This window comes from Gallus gallus, chromosome Z (genome assembly GCF_016699485.2).
Source record: "Gallus gallus isolate bGalGal1 chromosome Z, bGalGal1.mat.broiler.GRCg7b, whole genome shotgun sequence".
NCBI classification, from domain to species: domain Eukaryota; kingdom Metazoa; phylum Chordata; class Aves; order Galliformes; family Phasianidae; genus Gallus; species Gallus gallus.
In genome coordinates this window covers 68,371,344-68,392,084 of record NC_052572.1, presented here as the reverse complement: position 1 = coordinate 68,392,084, position 20,741 = coordinate 68,371,344, and the positions used below count along the sequence as shown (strand labels likewise).

The window sequence follows — 20,741 nt, the reverse complement described above, 5'->3', positions numbered from 1 at the left end:
AATGATATGCATTAGATACATTATGGGAAACAATAATACTCCCTACTGAATGCAGTCAATCCAGTTATTGATTTTTCTAAATGATAAAAGCGCTCCTCCAAAACAGCAAAAAAAAAAAAAGAAGGAGATATCTTTTATTTATTCTTCCTCCCTCAACAGTTCCTTTGATGCAGAGTAGTACACGGAGATAATGGAGTAATGTATATCTAATCTGACACCTACTGGGCCAGGCTAATGTTTCAAATAAAAATTGCCTGAATGACTGCTGCTACTGAAAACAAAACATATGAATAGCATAAAGAGTCCAAACTTCCTTTTTGACTGAAACTTAGTTTTTTGTTCTGTTTACTTCTCCATTTCACTCCAGTTTTTAAGGACTGTCTGTGAGAATACATTTCTTACAATGAGTTAATTCATGCACTGATCCAAAACTAGCTGAACTTCTCTGATTGGCTGCTCCAAAGTCATTACACTCCTTTTCTGCACTCCTCCATCTTATATTAAATATGTCCAGATTTTCAACAAGACTGCAAAATACAGATTAACCAGACCTTCATCTTTAATGCTGCCATTCCCTGTTTTCAGAAATGAGAAATATGTCTGGCAGACAGAATCAAATCAAGCTCTGTAGCAAAACTACTTTTGTTCTCGGGTGCTTTATTCCTGTGACAGGAATAAAACCTCTGAATAGTTAAAGAAAAAAAAAAAAAAATGAGACAAAAGTCATGTGTATGACTGAACTGATACATCAGCAAAAGGAAACCATTTGTACCAACCATTGTTATTATGCCTTATTTTCATTCCTGTTCAATTCAATTCCAGTTTTGAGTGCAAAGAACTAAAGAGCTCTATACTGTGCTGTTAGCACTTAGGTAGTTTGATTTAATCCTTTCTCAGAAGTCTGGAAATGCTTCAGGCTGGCAAAGCTCTGATCAACTAATTGGGGTAGGTTAGCCATTCTGTGTCCTCTACTATTGCTAGTACAAATATAGATATGATAGGTTTATAACTAATGCATTTTTCACATGAAGCCATGAAACAGGACACAAGAAACATTACTGATGTCAATGATTATCAAATCCTATTGTAATACTAAAGAATAGCCCAGCATTTTTCTGATGTTGATATGCAGTGTGGTATGAAATCAGTACCTAAAAGGGAGCTACAGGAAGGAAGGGGACAGACTCTTGAGCAGACGCCTACTACAACACAGGGTCTCTTGTGACAGAACAAGAACAAGAGGAAATGATTTCAAACTTAAAGAGCGTAGATTTAGGTTAGATATAAGGAACAGAACAATTCTCTTACAGTGAAGATGGTGAGGCATTGTAACAGGTTGCCTGGAGATGTGGTTGATGCTCCGTCTCTGGAGACTTTCAAGGCCAGGCAGGATCAGGCCCTGGGCTACCTGACCTAGCTGTGGTGCCCCTGTTCATTGCAGGGGAGTTGGACTAGATGGCCTTCAGAGGTCCCTTCCAACTCTAAGGATTCTATGATTCTGTTATTATGAAATTTGGTACAGAGGGATTTTTGTTTATGGATCAAAAATAATTATTATGCTCAACATCATCTTTTAAGGAATCTAGATAATGGCCTCTCTAGATGAGGGGGAAAAAAAAGAAAAAAAAAAAAGAAATTAAGAAAAGTCAGTCGGTTCATAATCAATATGTATAGCTATATATATATGTTCATGGCTTTCAATGTGATTATGTAAATATATGCATCTGCATCTATGTTTAGAAATATAATTTCTCACAAACATATGGTGTTCACATTTTTATTGATTTGTGTTAAAATCCTTCTGCTTGCTTATTGTGGTAGGACCCTCAGCAGTCAGTCAGATTTGACTGTTATTGTCTGTGGCTTTGGAATTAATTCTCAAAAAACAAATAAATAAAAATTGTGGATGCCTATCTAGAAGGCATGGCAATGATCGGTCACAAATCAGGGTAGGAACCTCCTCCAGGCTACATGAGTGAGCCAGAATTTTGGACCTTTACAAAGAAGGAACTGTCCAATACTAAGCAAGATCACACCAGCTCTACCGCATGATATGCTCCTCTTGTGCTTTTGAGGATTGATATGGCTCTCACTACAAAGAGAAATGTGCATTAGGAATTAACAGGAAACTCGCAGGTAGTGAGGAATGGAGGAAAGAAAACAAAAGTCGAAAACCTAAACGTCATGTGAAGAATGAAAAGTGAAACAGAAGAAAGGTGAAAGAGAAAAGATAAGAATGCCCTAACTAACTGTTTGGCAAGAAGTAGTCACCTGGACTTCATTTACTTGTACTTGTCATTTTGTGTGGGCAAAAAAAGCAACACAACAATGGAATGTTAGGGAAGATGATCTCAAAAAGTTATATCCTACCCTGCTTATCCTAGAATTGTAGCTCAAACACTTTATTCATTTATTTATTTTAATAACTACTATCCTGCAGCTGAATGAATGTCAATTTTTAGAAAATATGATGCTTTTATGACCACACAGCAATCAGTCCAGTGGTGCACTGTGGTAATGTGTGGGTCTCTGCTTTCAGTACATTTTAGATCTTAGAAATTATAAACTGATTTAGGAAAAATGATTATTAAAAAATATATTTTATGTCTTCTCCAAAACTTCCAAAACCTCCAAAACATTATGTGATAGCTATGCAAAGTAAATAAACAAATGAAAAGCCTGCCACTAAACAGCAGCAAAACGGATTAATTAATCTCCAGCCACTGAGGCTGGTAACCATGTCTCCCAGTGTTGGTCTTTAAAGAAGTCAAAGAGGAAGGCAGTCAGTTCTTCACTGAGGCCAAAAAGAAGATCTGTTTCTGCTCCACACACCTTGAAATTAATTAAAAGAGTTCTGGAAATGTCAAACCCCTTCAGATACATATGCTCATCATCAGCTTCCACGTTGACTTCAACTACCCAATTTGGCATTCAGTGCTGCTGCCCATCATCTCCACTGTACACCTTTAAAAGCCCAGAGAATTAAATGCTTTAGACTTCAAGTTAGGGATTGAATTTTCCTTTTTCTTAACCATTAGTTCCCTGATCAAAGTTCTCTGGTCCTACATCACTAACAAGTACCAACAGACCTAAATATTGGTACTTTTACACTTCAGCTGAAATGTAACTCATTCCTAGTTACTCCCAATATGTAATGTAGACATATGTTATATACTTGAATTACATTTTTTAGAATCTAGTCTGTAACTGCCAAAATCAATTTAGGTCACATCCCAAATAGACACACGCTGCAGAATAAATCTAGTTCTTCTTGTTCTAGTTTGTTGTATGACAGAAACAGGAAAGCTTTTCCTACTGCAATCTGTAATTTCTTCATCATGCTTCCAGCAATCATTTTAGACGCTCCTGCAGTATGACTCACACTTCTTTCCTGGATGATTAATGATTGATGATTAATGATTGATAATGTATTCTTGAACACATACGAAAATCTTTTTCCCCCTCAAAACATAACACATTTTCATTGGCATTAAAATATAAGAGATAGGACATCTCCATTTTCAGTATCATAGTATTTTGCTGGGAAACAGCATGACAATTTACGGAAATAACAATAAAAGCATTTAACTAAAATGTGGATATTATCAGGCTGCACATTTAAACATTTCTATGAAGTGAAGCTAACAGAGTATGGAAACTCAGTTAAGGAAGAAACAGTTTGTTTTTAAAAATTAAATTCTGAGAGCGAGTTGGAGAACTACATTACTAATTAAAGCATTATTTAAAGATCTAAACATGCTCCTGCATTTTTAATATTAGAAGAAGTTATCACTATTTAATATGTTCTTTTTTTTTTTTCTTTAGACCCAACCCAGTTTTCTAACATAGTTAGCTCTCCAACTGAGAAAGAGATCATTCTTCAGAGATTACTGCTTTCTTTATACACTTCCTGTATTCCTTCCCAAGCATGAACACAGAACTTGAAGAAAAACTGCCTGTGCTAATTTTGAATAGAGTACCACAGTAATATTTTTGTCATTTTCACATGGCCTACACCTGGAAATACCTGGAAATCTCTGCATTTCCTTTCATCCACGTGTAAAATGGAGTACAAACTGGAGCTGAGACTTTTATTTTGTAATGTGCTCTAGGAATAGGCATTGGTGTTTGTTGTGCTGCAAAAGGACTTTTGCTGAATGAAATAAAGTACTTATAGAATGATTTTGGAATTGCTGTATGTATTCCTAATAACCTATAAGAATATTATTTTCTTCCTCATTAAAGAATGTGACAATCTAAGTTATAAGCTTTAACAACTGCTGCAGCAGTTTTACACAGAGTAAATAGATTTAATTTGATTAGAAAGCAGGCAAAATATTACAACACTAAGTGTTCACATTTATGTGTAAAAATTGAAAACAATGGAAACAACATTGTTTATTATTAAATATAGGAGAACATGACAGGATATAATGGAGTTGCTCAGATTAACTTGTTTTTTAAAATACCCAGCTTTGACTAGGCTAGAACAAATCCTCTTTCTTTTCTTCTTCTTTTTTCATATATGTGATTTTATCAGGGTATAACTTTCCTTAAAAGATATGTACATCAAACAGAAAGATGAACCATCTCTGCATCTACAACAGCAGTAAAACCCTCACTTTCATGATTCCTATCAAATTCAAAAAGTCTCCTAAAGGAGCATTTACATATTCACATGTGGATTTGTTTGCTTTTATATTTATTCATTTACTGGGGGATTTTTGATTTGTGGCTGCTGTAAAAAAAAGATGGTGAGTTACAGCTGAAGTATAAGCTTTCCTCAGCTTTTTTTCTTTTTCCCTCTGAACATCTCATGTTATTTAGTAAAGAAATGAGCTGAACCTGAAAAATATTAATTTCAACAGCTGTAGTATCACACTGCTTTCTTGGAAGAGTTTTATGTATTATTATTATGCTGTCAGGTGTGTTCGCACTTGCATAGTGCTTCGCATTTGCAGCAAGCCTACAATTTTGTATTTCAACATGGATTATATGAAGAGATACGCTAAATTAATATTGTTATTTCCACAAGAGAAATAATCAGCCTAACTGCACCCTGTCTCCACTGGGCAAAACCTGCTAGCACTGATAAAATGTAGCTCCATCGTCCTTCCCTTGCTTTGTTATTTTTAGTTTTTCGGTCAATGGTGCTGGAATCCTCCACTCACAGACAGATAACCATTCTGGGGAAAAGGAAGGTGAAGTTTGTTTAGGCAGAGGTTCAGCTTTAAGCTTCCTCCTGAATGCCTGCACGGAGATCTGTGTTGTTTTAGAATCCTCTGTAATAGGACCTGTTGTCCTATCTGGTCAGTGGTGTGCTTTTCATGTGGTCATGAAACCCTATGATTCACAGTATTTCTGGGATAACTGGCCCTGACTTCTCAGAGAGAGCAGTGGAGGAGCACCCCAGCACACACTGCAGTCGTTCTCTCTGCCATCCCTGCCCTGGGGAAGTAGATCCGAAGTGCAATCCTGTACCTCAGAGAAACAGCTCCCTCTTCTTCTGCCTGTGCCGTGGGTTAGAGAGAACAGATTTCTTCTATAAACACTCCTTCCTAGCACCATACATCGGCCTGCTGTACATTCACAACCTACTGCAGCACCACGCAGTGGTAGAAACGAAGTGCTGCAGCCTCACAGAATGCTCTAAAGTCAGCCTTTAGGGTGGGTCGCCTTTCGCTGTGCAATGCAAACAGCAAATTCAAGTACACCTGAGGATCCTAAGGCCAAATTCTGTGAGTAACATGAAAAAGTAATCTTTCCTGTTTGATAGAAATCGGCTTGTGATTTCAGATTAAATAGATTATCTACCGTTTAAATGCTTTCAGGGAAAAAAAAAACTGTGTGAAAGGACATAAATATACAAGATGAGCTTTAGTTAAATTTAAGGTCACAGGAGCTCACTAATGTAATATATACAAGGGCAGTTACAACAGTAATAAAAATAGTAATCCAGAAAACATACAAAAGAGCCCAACAGATAAATCATTTAAGAACTTCCATACACAATATTAAGAAAATGAGTTAATTTAAATGCTGCATACTTTCCTTTTGCTGGTAATCAAAACTGAAAATCAGAAACCCAAAAATTTTTGTTTCTAAATGTAAAATATTGATTTGTTGAACCAGATCTTTATAGAAGCTCATTGAATGAATTTCTGAGAGATGTTCAGATCTTTCTCATTTTCGTCTGTGGGTGAGAGATAGAAAACTCTTTTAAACACACTTGTTTTACATTCTGCACATTGGTCTGATGCCCAAAACAGCTAATAGGAAGAAATAGCAGTGTCCTGGAAAACACCTTAAAAATTTGCAGAAAACCATCAAGGCAAGGAAGAATCAGTGAAATACATAAAAAGAGATGGCTTTCCTGTAGGAAAACAAAGTAAGCTTTGAAGGAAACTGAATGGTGTCTGCAGAGTGAGAACAGATCTGCTGGCAACACTTTAAGTAGATTTGATTCAAAGAAGCTAGTAATTCCCACATGTAAAACTATTAGCCTGCTTATACTAACAGAAATTATGTTCCCCTTTGATGATCTGATTATTGAAAGGTATAGCAAAAATGTAGAGAAAAAGAAAAAAGGTAAAATTGTTCAAAAAGTAAAAAGGAATAAATGTTACAGTTGTTCTGAGTTTCTGTGACATTTCCCTCTTTGGAATGGTACTGAATGTGTAGCATGGTGTATGCCCTAGGCATGATGCTCTTTACCTGGAGATGCTAGTTGGTGCTGCAAAAGCTAATCTGAACACTCATCTTAAGTCATTTAAGTAGCATATACAGATCCATAGTGTTCTGAAAAGAAATCCAAATCTCACGACCTCCTGCTGCGATCAGTATTATCCGTGGATCTACTAAACTGCCTTTCCAGCAGCTCTTCCTCTGAATCCATTCTGGACTCAGTTAATCTGCCTTGATTCAGTTGCAGAGATTCAGTGTGTCTGTGATCTGGTCTGCATTGACGCTTTGAGAATGGACACGTATTGCAGCTGTGTGTGCTGCAACTGCTTCCTGGACAGATCTATGGGGCAGTGGGAACAGAGTTGCTAAGCAGACAAGAGGACTAAATATTCCTCTAGCAAAATAGTTCCTAAGCAGTGTGAATGGTGCTCTTTGTTGTTTTGTTGGGCTGACCCCTGAAAGAAAGAACAGAATATTTTGATAAGACACAGAATAGCCTGATCTGTAGTTTGGACTAGATCATCTCCAGAGTTCCATTCCAGCTCCTAGGATTCTATGATACTTCTCTCACAGTTTTCTGCACTTTTTCACGGGACAGGCAGGAACCACTGCTCATTCCATACTAGCTGTCTGCGTGGTCTGGTTATGTTATGGGGTTTATCAGTTATACTGAAGGTACCTTAGAGATGCTACATTTGAACTTTCAAATAAAAATTTCTCTAAATGGGTGGCTACACAAATTTTGATCAATGTTTTTTAAACTGTAAATTTCAGTAAGTACCCAGAACACTCCTTTCTAGCCCATCAATGAACTGGGTCCTTTTTTTGCAAGGCAACAAATTGGAAGCTGCATAAGCTATGTAAATGTGCATGTACATGAACACATAGATGTGGTGTATATATTCATGTACATGCATACATTTATATAATATGTACAATCACTTCTCCCTCAAGTTTAATTCAGATCTAACTTTCCACTATACACAGAAAAAGCACCTGTAATTTCAGGCCCATAAGCATTCAGAATCATGTCTGATATTTAAATATGTTGCAGGTCAAAGCATTAGTTTTTGATGAATAAAAAGAAGTAGGAATAAATGACTTGTATTAAGTTTATACTTACGACAGATAGTTTTCCCTTATTCCTTTTTTTGTCTGAATTCAGATTTAAAGTACTAAATTTGAGATATGTGTCTACTCAGATGTAGAACACTCAGTTCATTTTAACAAATGAAATTGAAAAATGGATGCAGCCTGAGACAAGGAAGTGTCATTTTCTTAAAAGACGAATGAGCCATGACATTTTTTGTTGTTATTATTTTTATTGCTACATCTCCTCCCTGCTTTGATTCATGCCACAAGGCACCACAGCAGCTGTCTGAGAGGCAAGTTGCTGGGAAAGGCACAGTATAAACCAGCCTCCTGTTTAATTTCTATTCTTAGTTATGAATCAGTGAACAGGCTCTACATGGTGCTTTGCCTTACAGTTTTTGCCTTCCTGATTGAATTTCCCCTTTCGTAATAATTGCATTTAGCACCAAGATCACCAAGTTCCAGAAAACAGTCTCACCAAGAAACCAGGTCCCCAGCTGGGAAATGAACTTGTGGCACTGAAGTGGAGAAATGCATTGAATCAGTATCAGAGCTTTGCCTCAATAAAACAAGAGCTGAAGTTCTTCTGCGATTAATTCAGTACTGGTTTCCTATGCTCATTCTCCACAGAATGTTGTACACTTGCTTGAAAAGTGGAAAGCCTCTCATATAGAAAGCAGAAATTGTCCTCCCCTGGAGTCCACTTTCATGAAAGATGGCTGTACTTCTAGATGGAAAGCATATCTTTTCAGATGTATAACCTGTGATTATATCAGTGTTTCTGGATTACATCCATTAAGTATCTTGCCCTTTACCTTTGTGGTTTAACCCAACGAGAAGCACGTAGACATTTGCTCTCTCCCCAGTGCAATGAGATGGGAAGAGACTCCCAAAAGGTAAAAGTTTGAGAACTCACTGGCCAAGATAAGGACAGTTTAATAAGCAAGAGGGAAAACAAAACAAAACAAACAAAGAAAGAAAAAAAGAGAGAGAGAGGAATAAACAAAATATGAACAAACCACAAATGATTGTTCAGTATGGAGTTATATGCTGTGGGAAAGCCCTTTGATCAGTCTGGGTCAGCTGTTCCAATTCCATCGCCTCTCACTCCTGCCATGCTCCAGGCTCCTTGCTGGCAGGGCAGGACATGAGGCTTAGTTTAAGCTTTGTTCAGCATCAACTAAAATACTGGTGTGTTACCAGCATTACTTTCATCCGAAATCCATTACACACTGCCATTCCAGCTACTGTGAAGAAAATTAACTCTATCCCAACCAAAGCCAGGACATCCTGAAGGAAGTAAAGCAGATCCAAAGAGAATATCTACATTTCCTCCACAATGTATAAAAACACTCTTCAGAGGTGGTGGAACAGAGTCGTCCAAAAGTATTAATTATTTTCCTACTTGAGGTTGAATTACTAGAGCCTTGCAACTAACTCCATAGAGAAAAACTTCATTTCCCATCCAGAACACAGGTAAAAACTACTCTCAAAAGAATAACAGTGAAATAAAGGAAAACAGAAAATTGCTCAGAAATTAGTTAAAATGAATTTGTTTTTCATTCATTTTCTGTTGTTCTTTTCTCAGAATTTCTTCCGAGAAAACATGGTTTCAATTTTTCTATTTTTTTATTTATTAAGGACTTATCTTCCAAGTCTGTGGTAGAGCCAAACATCTGTTTGTTTATTTTGGGGATTTGCATTCCAAAATAGTGGAAGGACACCAAGGACTGCAAACTAAAAGCAAACAGACTGAACTATTTGTCAGAAGGGCAAGATTTGCCTACATGGTTATTACTTTGTGAAAGTTGATATATTGCAATCATATCCTATTTTAATTTAAAAATCTCTAAATGTAAAGGCAGAAATAGTAACAGGTAATAACTTTGGACCCAGTTTCCTTTCCAGAGAAAACATTTTCCTTTACTAGCATTTTATGACCTTTTAATAAAGTACTCCAGAACTTTGATTTGCTACATGGCTTTGACATTTGTCCAGGCAGCAGTCCTAGAGTTTGCTGCAAGTTGAGGGTACGTTGCAAGTTGAGAGTTTGCAAGTTGAGAATTAATCATTTCAAAAAATAACAGTTGCACTTCAGTTCACTTTTTTTCACGGCCACCATATTCTGCTAAGTTCAGATTCATAAAATTATTTAAAGAACTAAAGCAGATGAATGACTCAGCTGTCTAGCTTTCAGTACTTAATGCCTTCTTCTGTGTACAAATACTGGAATGTTTCCATTCTATTTGCCATGCTCATTTGCATCAATAGGGGAAGTCTTGTAATATCAGATGTCCAAGATCACCTTTGATATCAGGAAACAATAAACAGTGTATTAAGCTACTTATGATAAAAAGGTGTCCGCGTTAAGTTATGTGAGGTACTTGAGGGGATTAGCAGAAGTTCATGCAGAAACAAGGAACCCGAATCACTTGGGTCCTTGGTTACCCTTGAGGTCTGTTCCTAACACTGTTCACCAGGGGTCAGTACTCAGTCTGATATTGTTCAGCATCTTCATCAGTGATCCCTGGATGAAGGGATAGAGTGCACCCTAAGCAAGTTTACTGCTGATACAAAGCTCGGAAGAGTGGCTGACATACCGGAAGGCTGTGCTGCCATTCAGCGAGGCTGGACAGGCTAGAGAGTTATGACAAGTGAAGCTTGAACAACAAGGGCAAGCATAGAATTCTACACCTGGGCTCCACAGTTCAAGAAGGAAGGAGAATAGGATCCAGTGGAAGGCTACATAGGTAAGGAGCCTATAGGTGCATCTCTCTCTGGAGTTAAGGCTGAGATATCTGGTATTGTTTAGCCTGGAGAAGACTGAGAGGGAATCTTATCAATGCTTACAAATATATGAAGGGCATATGTCAAGAGGACGGGGCCGGGCTCTTGTCAGTGGAGTCCAGTGACAGGTTAAGGGACAAAGGCAAATACTTCAACACAAGAAATTTCCTACAGACGTGACAAAAAAATTCTTTGAGGAGGACAGAGCACTGGAACAGGCTGCCCAGAGAGGTTGTGGAGTCTACTGTGGAGATATTCATAACCCACCTGGACACTTTCTTAGGGAACCTACTGTAGGGAACATGACTTAACAGGGGGATTGGATTGGATGATCTCCAGAGGCCCTCCCAGCCCCTGTGATTCTATAAGTCTGTGATTCTGAGACTGCAAGGTGATCTCTCTTCCAAAGAGCCAAAACATTTTGGCTTTTGAAGAAAGTTTCTACTGGAGTCTGAAAGTGCATTTCCAGTCTTGCATTTATGAAAATTTAAACAGATTGCTATGCTTGCAGAAAGAAAGCAGCAGGTGAAAATCCTAAAAATCCTGGGCAGAGAAGCATTCCTTTAAGTTCAAAATGCACCTTATGTTCTGTGAGTCCTCCAAGTCCAAAAGAGAAAGCTTACTGGAGACACAAGTATATCCAGTGGACAATCTTCCCTCTCTGTAAGCTTCAGTATGGGCTTGATTTCAAAATATTCTCAGTTCCATCAAGCATTTTACGTATATATTCAAATGCTGAATATAATGGTCAATTTGATTTAGAGGTAAAGGTGTTTACATTTTCCTATTCAACTTGAAATATTTTCATAAATAAAGCATGTTTTATATAGTAAAAAGAGATATATGCCATCCAGAGCTATACATGTTGAGGAAAAATACATACTACATGTGTGCATGAATTCATGTTGGTCTTCTGCTTAAAGGCAGCAGCTGTCTATTTCCTGGCTGTTTCTCATACAAGCATCTTTCTATCAGATTTTTCTACAAAATAAATGATAAGATATAGGTCATAAGATAAACGTTTCCTGAAAGAGAATTTCCAGAAATTGTAGCATTACTGAAAACTTCTGATTTTTAAGAATAGTTTAACATTGCTAGCCTATTTGGTGATAGGAATCCTTGAATTGACAAAAGTGTAGGAGAGGAGTCCTGAAGAAAGCAGTCTAGGAAGTCTCCAAGGAAGGAGAAAATACCTTCTTAATTTCCTTTTCTGCCTGAGTGGGGTGGAGAACACTATTCTCCAAGTCCTAGCTGAATATTAGTTCTGAATATCTCAAAAATAAGATAAGGGGACAGCCTATTTTCTGCATTCCTGAAGTTCATTATGCCTAAATGCTACGTAGCCAGCTCCCCTTGTGGGTGCTAGAACCTAATTCTGAAAAGAAAAAATTGAATTGCAGTCACATCCCACAGTTCAGAAAAGGCTCAAAAGTCTTAGGTGGAAAATTAAAGTTCACAGGTAGGTATACTTTGACTAAACACAAACTAAACTGTTTTCTGTTTTCTTGCTTTTCTCATTCTTTAGCTGTATTTTCTGATTGAATATCTAACTGTTCACACTCATAGAGGTACACATTGATTAAGTGGTAGTGAGTGCAGATTTCCAATGAATGTTCCATGAATTAGTAATTACAGTTTTATTGTCATTGGGAATGGTGAAATAAATTCAGTCACCACTGTTGCATACATGTAATTGGTGAGTTAATTCATCTTCAGCACTCTTGCAGTTTTAATATTTCTCCATCAAAATTAATAGGATGCAAAATGTATAAAACCACATGCCCCAAGAAACCACTCTTCAGTTTCAATGAAAAGTATTTATTTCATCTGTCCTTGGTGTGAGCTCACCATCTCTTTCCCTTTTTTCTCCCCTTCGCATTGCTTTTCCTCCTCTTTTGCTCTTTCTCATATTGTGGTCTCTGTTGTGGCTTCTGCTGTGAATCACTCCATTTTGTAAAGCCTGGGACTCCTCAGGTCTCCTCTGGAATTCAAAGAAATAATCAACAACAGTAAGAAGAAGCTACAGCTCTGCAACAGCCCATGATTATATCAGGTGAAGGAGTACTCTACTAGAAAGTGGAAGGAATAATCCTCATTGAATAGTTGCTCTTAATCTTGGCCTTGCACATCTATGGGAGTCACTTACCTTGCTGCCTTTTGGCAAGCATATCATCCATTCTTGTGCGAGGCACCACTGAGGTCCCACCGTCTGCTATATAGTCTATGTTAATCTCTTGCCAACTGCATCATTTTTGTTCATTTTAGTATGATAGTATTGATTTTAATTTTAATTGATGTGCATTGTAAAATATTAACCTTAAGAACTGTCCAAAGCAGTTCAAGAGAAGCAGCCTTAATTACCCTATAATAAGGCAAGAAACTCAGATGGTCTGCTTGAGAAGGGATAATTCAGGACACTACTTATCAAACCGCACTTCCTTCAAATTTGAATCTTTTCATGTCTACTATTTCTCCATCACCGGTTGTAGAGAGATCATCTGACCCACAGGGATATTTTCTTTAAGGATTAAAATTTTGTCTCCAACTGTAACTGCAGACGAAATTTAGATTTACATATATTTAGCATATATCATTAAAGTAACATAAATGTTTGGATTGTGCTTTCTTTTTTTTTTTTTTTCCCTTTCCTAATCTCCTGCTAGCATGAAACCAGTCTTGCCTCTGGGTTAGCAATAGTAGGAATTTTCTCTCCAGATATTTTCCTGTAATAAAATGACTTTTCCATTTCACAGGAATGTTGGTGGTATACTTTCCGCCATCCCATTTTTTTCCTAGAGAACAATATTGTTGGCCAATTGCGTTTTAGTTTATTTTTCAGTTCTTCAAGAAGAAAAACAAAATCTCACAAAAAATGTTTAAAGTTCAAATATTAAAAAAAAAAAAAAATCATAGGAAAAAGAATAAACTTCCCAACCTGCCCTATTTTAGACTAACCTACAGAGAGCTATCAATCACAGACAGAAAAGAATTTGTATCCACCTTGCTACTGAAATAGTGAAGCCTTCTTGACGCAGTGTCTTTATGGAAGTCATTCTGTTGTGTTGCAATCATTAAAAGTGCCAGGCTGGAACTTTATTAACAGTGAAATTGTCATATTTTTTCATATCTAGACAGATTTATTAAAAGCACCCAGCTATGCTCCAGACACTAGTTTAAATATAGAAGTAAATGTCAAATATCTGTATCACTCAGACCTGCCACTGGTGGGTTATGAACAGAGAAAGACCCTATAACTGGCCACCTCTGTCACCTCAGCAACTGCCTTATGAGATGAGATGACAAGTGTTGAAGGTCAACAGCTGGAGGCATTGCTAATCCAGCTAGTCAGAAGTGCATCAAATTTTGACTACTGCATAGACAATATAACATCTCCTACTTCCAGGTTTATCTACAAGTCCACTGTACCTATTATTTCTATAGGTGAAGGCTGGGAACACGTCATGATTAGAAACATTGAATTTAGCATTTCAAATGTATTTATATAAACAATATCACTCATGATGCTTATTGTTATTTGTTTTAATGATCACGCAGCATATTTTGTGGAGGAGAAGACTAAAAATTCTCATTTTCTTGTGATTTTACTGAACATACAAGTGTAAATAGTAGCTGTTTTCCCCACAGCATCTGTCTCTTGTCCTTATTTTTTCACTAGTAAATTCAATATTCTGCCAGCATACATATCTTCATCTATTTTCTTTATCCTTCAGCTTTTCTTGTAGATCTAATTACTTTAAATGTAGCAAAAACCATATCTGATATGGGTAAGTGTTGTGGTTTAACCCAGGAGGTAGCTGAGCATCACAAAGTCCTTCACTCACTCCCCTTCTTCCCAGTGAGATGGGGGAGAGAGTCAGGGGAAAAAATAAATAGAACTCATAGGTTGAAATAAAACTATTCACCAAGGTAGAGAAAAGGAAAAGGATAATAGTTATGACTATACATATATACATAAGAATGTATTAAACTAGTGATGCACAAGCGTCACCACCCCCCATGAGCAACTCTGAACATCCGTAAGTTATCAACATTGTTTTTTTTTTCCTTTGTAGAACCAAAAACATGGAAGAAAACAATTCCATTCCATGAAGCTAAGACAATAAGAAATTCTTTAGCATGGGACAGACCTTATGCTTCTTGTCTCTTTACATTTTCCAAAGTGTAAGTAACAGTTTAAAGTTCGTAACTTCAGAAGGCAGAAAATCAATGAATGTAATCTCTACTTATTTCTGCAAGATGCCCGTCTATGATCATTATCTGCATTTCCACCAAGTAAAAGTCCTCTGAAATCTAATCAGCAGCAGAATAAAGTTATTATAAAATCATAGTATTGGCTGGGTAGGAAAAGACCCTCAAGATTACTAAATCCAACTATCAACCTGATAGTCTCTTAAATACCTACAGGGATGCAGACTCCATCACTTCCCTGGATAGCATCTTCCAAAGCTTGACCATGAAGAAATTCCTCTCTGCTCAACTTGAAACCTTTCATTGTGTCCTATCGCTTATTGTCTGAGAAAAGAAAATGACATGCTGGAATGGGGGATTCAGTTAAAAAAACTGTATTCAGTTAATAAAACTCTATTCAGTTTTAAAGAAGCAGACAAAGAGAGCTTGACAAATCATCAACCAACCTGCAAGATAGATAAAATGTCTGCACAGCTTAATCCGGATGCATAACACTTGATTTTTTGTTTGTTCTCAGTGTTCAGAAATAAGAAAGTGTCAATAAAATATTAGTTCCATCCTTTAAAGGAAAAAGAACACCTTCCCTCTATTTGTTATGGATGGCCAACAAGTGTTAAGTTTGATCTGTAGTATTAAGTGTTGTCTTACACAAAACAGAAGTATACTGCGTTCTAGGAGAGCAATATATCCTTCAAAAGGTAGCATTTGGCTCTCCCTATTCTTTTTTTTTTTTTTTTTTTTTTGTATGTGCATTCTAATAGGAATGGTGCATTGCGCCAAAATTCATCTAAAACTGGTAGTTAAAAAAAAAAAAAAAAAAGGAAAACCAAAAGTATAAAAAATGCAATGAAAATACAATGAAATGAGCACTTTGACAAACAAGTTTCCTCAGTTTCTTAGGCAGCAACACATTTATGGTTTCTAATTTAAACAAAGGCAACAAATCTGAAGTATAAAACATACTTAAAAATATGTTTTTGTATAAGAAAAATACCCCTAAAGATAAATCATATATTTATTGTGGATTTTTTTTTTCCAAAATACAGTAATTATTTTTATTTTTTATTATTATTTTTTTTTTTTTGGACAAGGGTGTGAGGAATCAAATCACAATAGCTTGGAATGAATACAGTCAGACTTGACAGTGATAACTTCAGCCAGAGTGCAAGAGAAGCAAACCTGTCAGGTACCAGTCAGGGGCAGGTATGATCTGCACAGGATACACTTGCACTGTGTTTTATCTTCCCTGCGTCCAGTTGTCATTATTGCCCATATTTGATCTGGTGTAAGGTTTTTGTGTAGCACGATGCTGCCTTTACTATCACTGTTCTTTCTCTTGGGGTTGTCCATAACATTTTTTTCCTTCATAAGTTTTGATGAAAAGCTTTTGATCATGTCTGATAATCTTGTACAGTAATTTCACTCCATTCTTTTATGCAGCCTGCCTACTGTCACATCCTACAAAGCAATTCCTGGACCATCATTTCAGCTTGTTTGAGAGAGATGTCTCATGTACAAGCAGCTCCTGACCATCAGCAACATGGTAGCGAAGTATCTTGGTACCAGAAAAGAGATAGTCTATCCCAATCTGTGTTGGACACACAGCTATTTGCAATTTTCATCAGGTAAGATATACAGATAAGGCAAAACTGAATTTTCCTCAGAATTTACAGTTGCCTGTACAGACTTCTTGACATAAAAGCTGACAGATATGGAGCTATTAAGTGTTGTAATATCTAGATACCTGGAAGGAATTTATAGGTCAAACAATTCAGTTTTGCTTACAAGTGCTACTCTGGGTCAGTATGGCAAAATGGGGACATACCTTTGTTGATTGAAGAAGCTGTAATATAAAAGGTAGGGCTGATAGATTTTTTTGCAAAAGCATTAACATAATTGATCTTATAGCAATAACATAGAACAAATTTTCTATTGAAAGTTATCAGTTTCAGAAGGAGGTAGAGTATTCTCTGGCAAAATCTCAGTTTGTGTAAGTCACATTCATATGCACTTTCTTTTCTAGTACACTAAACTAGCTTAATGACTGGCAAAACACTTCAAATGTAGCTCAGACTAAATCTCCACAAAGCAAGATCAAATGCAGTGAAGTTCCTACTTAAATATTTTGATCACAGATTTGTAGTTTTTCTGTGTTTAAAACAGTATGCATTTCAGACCCCAGGACATGGGTTCCCTGATTTATGAAGAATTTTAGGTGTGAGGACTATACCTCCTATGACATACAGAAAGCATAATGATATTAAATTAGTTTTTTGTTGTTGTTGTTGTTTTCAGCAAAACACAATTCAAAAACAAGCAGAGGTAAAATATGTTCCCATAGGTTTGTGTTAAATAAAATCAGAAATCTTTCGTTACTGAAAATCTTCTTTAATCTACTGGATGGAAAGAAAGTATCTTTTTGTCTGTTTGTTTGCATTTTTACACCAACGTCAGTTTCATTTGTTCAAATTTGAACAAAATCTCAGATATCTGCTACTTGCTTTAGATACTTATTTAAATTTTATCTGATGAAATACTGGAGATGTTACGAAAGATGCCCTCTGGTTTCCATTTTCAATGCTAGATTGGTAGAACTGAACTGAACTGTGTAGGATTTCATATTAATATAAGGGCTTTTGTTGTGCTTTCAAACACAGAGTTGTACTGAAGTTGCAGATTCAATAATAGCTCTCCCAATTTCTACAAAAAATAAAAATTTCACTACAGCTGGATGCTTGCCAATGAAGAAGTACACATGCTAATAGTAGCAAACACCGTAGACTGAATAAGTTATTTCACTGGCAAAAAGTGGCAAGGATTTTATGATTCCACATGCTTCCATTCAAATTCTGACAAAGAGTGTCAGCAAATCTTGTTCAGCCTTCCCATCAGGAAACCTGGTGGAAGGCAGGTAAGGGATTTGGTATTTTATACAAACTGTCACCCACACAGGAGGAAAAGCTTGTAGAAGCAATGTGATTACAATTTAATGTTATTGTTATTCCATATTAAGGATTATTAAATTTCTGTGAATTAGTAAATGGACAGCAGGTCTCTCTGGGATATCCTCCTATTCTGATTTATCAATCACTTAATAGTCAATGAGAAAAATATTCTTTCTTCCCAAGAATTATTGGATTGCCCAGTGTGCTAACTAGCTACAGAAACAAAGTTATCTATCCAATAAATGCTGCCAACTTCTAAGCTGCAGTCCTGAAAATGGATCAAAAGTAAAGACAGATGTGTAAGTGACGTTGAGTTTGATAAATCACTGACATCATTTGGTTTTTCTGTGCAATTCACATTGCATATATCCTTAGCAGAAGAAAAAAAGAAAAAAAAAAAAAGTCAAGCATTTGGTAAATGTCTCTTTTGAATGACATTATTTTGCACTGTTTCTAGAACCCAGACATTTTGAGGAATAGGAGAATTAAAGCGCTCTGTGGAAATTTATATATATATACACATATGTGACCACACAAAGAAAAGAATACGACGAAAATGTTCTTCTCTATACCATTTTTCTCAGAGTTCATTATGATAGTTATATGACAAGGTCTATTTTCTTTAAACCTCCTCTATTTTTTATCATCTGTAGAATATCCTGCTGTTTTGTCAGATCAATAAAGTAAAGTACTTATCTTCCACTGATCTTAAATCTGGGATTTTGTTGCAGGGGAGTACAACATCAAGACATCTTTTCATTTCCATATGGAGAATGAATGTTGATCATTCACTTTTGAGATGATAAGTGTGACAGCCAAGACAACTGTTTGAATGACCTATCATAAAATGGCAAAGGGTCACTGTGCAGACTGCCAAGACTACATAGATCCTCATACCCCATAAAATAAGTTGAACATCCTCCTGACCAACTCCCAGAACTATTCTGAGCCAACAACAGCACAGAGAGAGGGCAGGACTGCCTGGAGGGCTGACACTATGTATAGAAACCACCTACAATCTAGAGTCAGCCAGAATCTCCCAGGAATCCAAGAGTAATGATATCACCTCATGTTTGTAATCTCCCTATCTCTCCTTTTTACTCTCTCTCTTCATTTTATCACTCTCTATTTCTTACCCCACTAAGTTTGTTGCATTGCATGCATCCTCTCTCTCTCATTTAAATCTAGTGAAAGTTGCCACTACTGAGTAGGAGTGTGCCTTGGATACACCCTGAGGATCATCAAAAAGATTCACCTACCCCGATACCCACTGTGTGGGACAAAGAGAGTTGCACTGACCATCTGCTTTCCTTTTTACATTAGTTTTTTTGTTTGTTTGTTTGTTTGTTTTTGAACCCAAAAGTTTTGTTTTGTCAAAAAATGAAATAAAGAAATGAAATTAATAATAGAAATCTTTTTTATAAACTTAATATTTCAATAAAAATTTTGATCATAGATCAGCAGTCAACAAATAATATCATTTAAGTTGTTAAGAACAAAACATGAGGCAGCTTACAATGGACCACCTTGCATGAGTTAAGCTAGCACACTCCTGACTGCAAACTTATAAGTACAACTGTCTTACACATGCTTCATCCTCTTATGCAGCTCATCATCTATCTTTGCAGCTGTTACATGTGGCCTAATTCTTACACTGAAATCTCTAATGAAAAGTCTTTTCTATGTTGTTTGAGCATCACTCAGGATAATCAAATTCCAACTTCTTCTGAAGTCCTTGGAGACTTTTATCATTCAGGGAATGAATAATTACAAAATCAGAAGTATGAAACTCTCCATAGTGATTCATTATGTCTTCAACCCTGAACTTAGCCTTTTCAAAAAATTTTGCTCTCAGCTACTCTAAATGAAGCTTAAACTGCTAGCACCTGCAACGAACCATTTTAGTTGTAGAATACAGCCCAATATGCTCTATATTAAAAATCAATCTGTGATAGTGACCAAATCGTGAGACAGGATATCTGTTTGAAATTAATCTTTCTCAAGAAACTGCGAATTACTAGAATCAAAACCAATTGTGCAGAAAGTTCTAATAAATAGAAAACGTTTTCCATTTTCTGTTATTTAGGAGACACAGATAATCAAGTACTTATGTACTGGATTAATTGTGAACTGTCTTGTCTGATAGTTCAGTAATATCATATCTCATCCAAACAGAATTATAATATCTTTGTATCTTTGGCTCAATTTATAGTATGAATTGTCCATTCAATCCTAAATTGTAATGTTGGTAGAAAAAAAATAAAACAGTGGAAATTGCATACTTGACAGTATCAAAAGAAAATGAAACGGAGTGCATTTGTTTACATTTCGAAGAGCAGAACTGAATTTGCTTTCTGGCAAATTCTCTGAATTTAAGATTCTCAGACTACATCGCGTGTGCAGCTTAGGGAGAAGCTTACCTCAGAAAGTAGAAATAGCAACTTTTGAATCTCAGTTCTTTGACAAGGAGAGTAGTGCATTTCCTCATTTTGTTTTGTCTGAAGCCACACTGAAAACAAAGAAGGAAAAAATATCAACAAAAAGATAAAAACATACAAAATGCATGCAATCATTAATAGATGGAAAATGCATTAGTTTTTACCAGCAGCTTTATTCTCGTATGTTATCCAGAAAAACCTTTTGAGTTTTAAGAGGCTTCAGTGAGCAGCTCAGTCTTTGTTCCTGGCAAGAAACATCATGTATTTGGAATTTTTCCCTCTGCTGATGGCAGTGACCATTTGGGGCCAGCAACTGGCATAGAGCTTTGTTTGTCTTTCATAATGTGTCTGCAGTGGCAAATGACTATAAACAGTTTGCACTGCCCAGTTCAGTAATGTGCCTACTGAGGCTTTTCTGCTCCGTCTGGTATGCAGTACTTTCATACTAAACATCCCTCTTGAAAGTTGAATAACTTCCTTTCATTTCTAGTGGTACCATTTTAACTCCAAGTACAATACAGACTTGAATACCTTTTGCTGCATTCTTTCCTCAGACAAACAACAAGAATTCCCAATACTTTTGTTT

At 36.4% G+C, this 20,741-nt stretch overlaps 1 long non-coding RNA gene across 1 annotated transcript; it reads right to left on the bottom strand.

The window, feature by feature from the left end:
* Positions 1-12,187: 12,187 nt before the first annotated feature.
* On the bottom strand, positions 12,188-20,473 carry LOC101750202. The gene is made up of 4 exons (XR_213893.5): positions 20,320-20,473; positions 20,138-20,226; positions 14,987-15,096; positions 12,188-12,544 (listed from the first exon to the last, which is right to left on the bottom strand). It is a non-coding gene; the product is annotated as an uncharacterized LOC101750202 (long non-coding RNA).
* Positions 20,474-20,741: the final 268 nt, after the last annotated feature.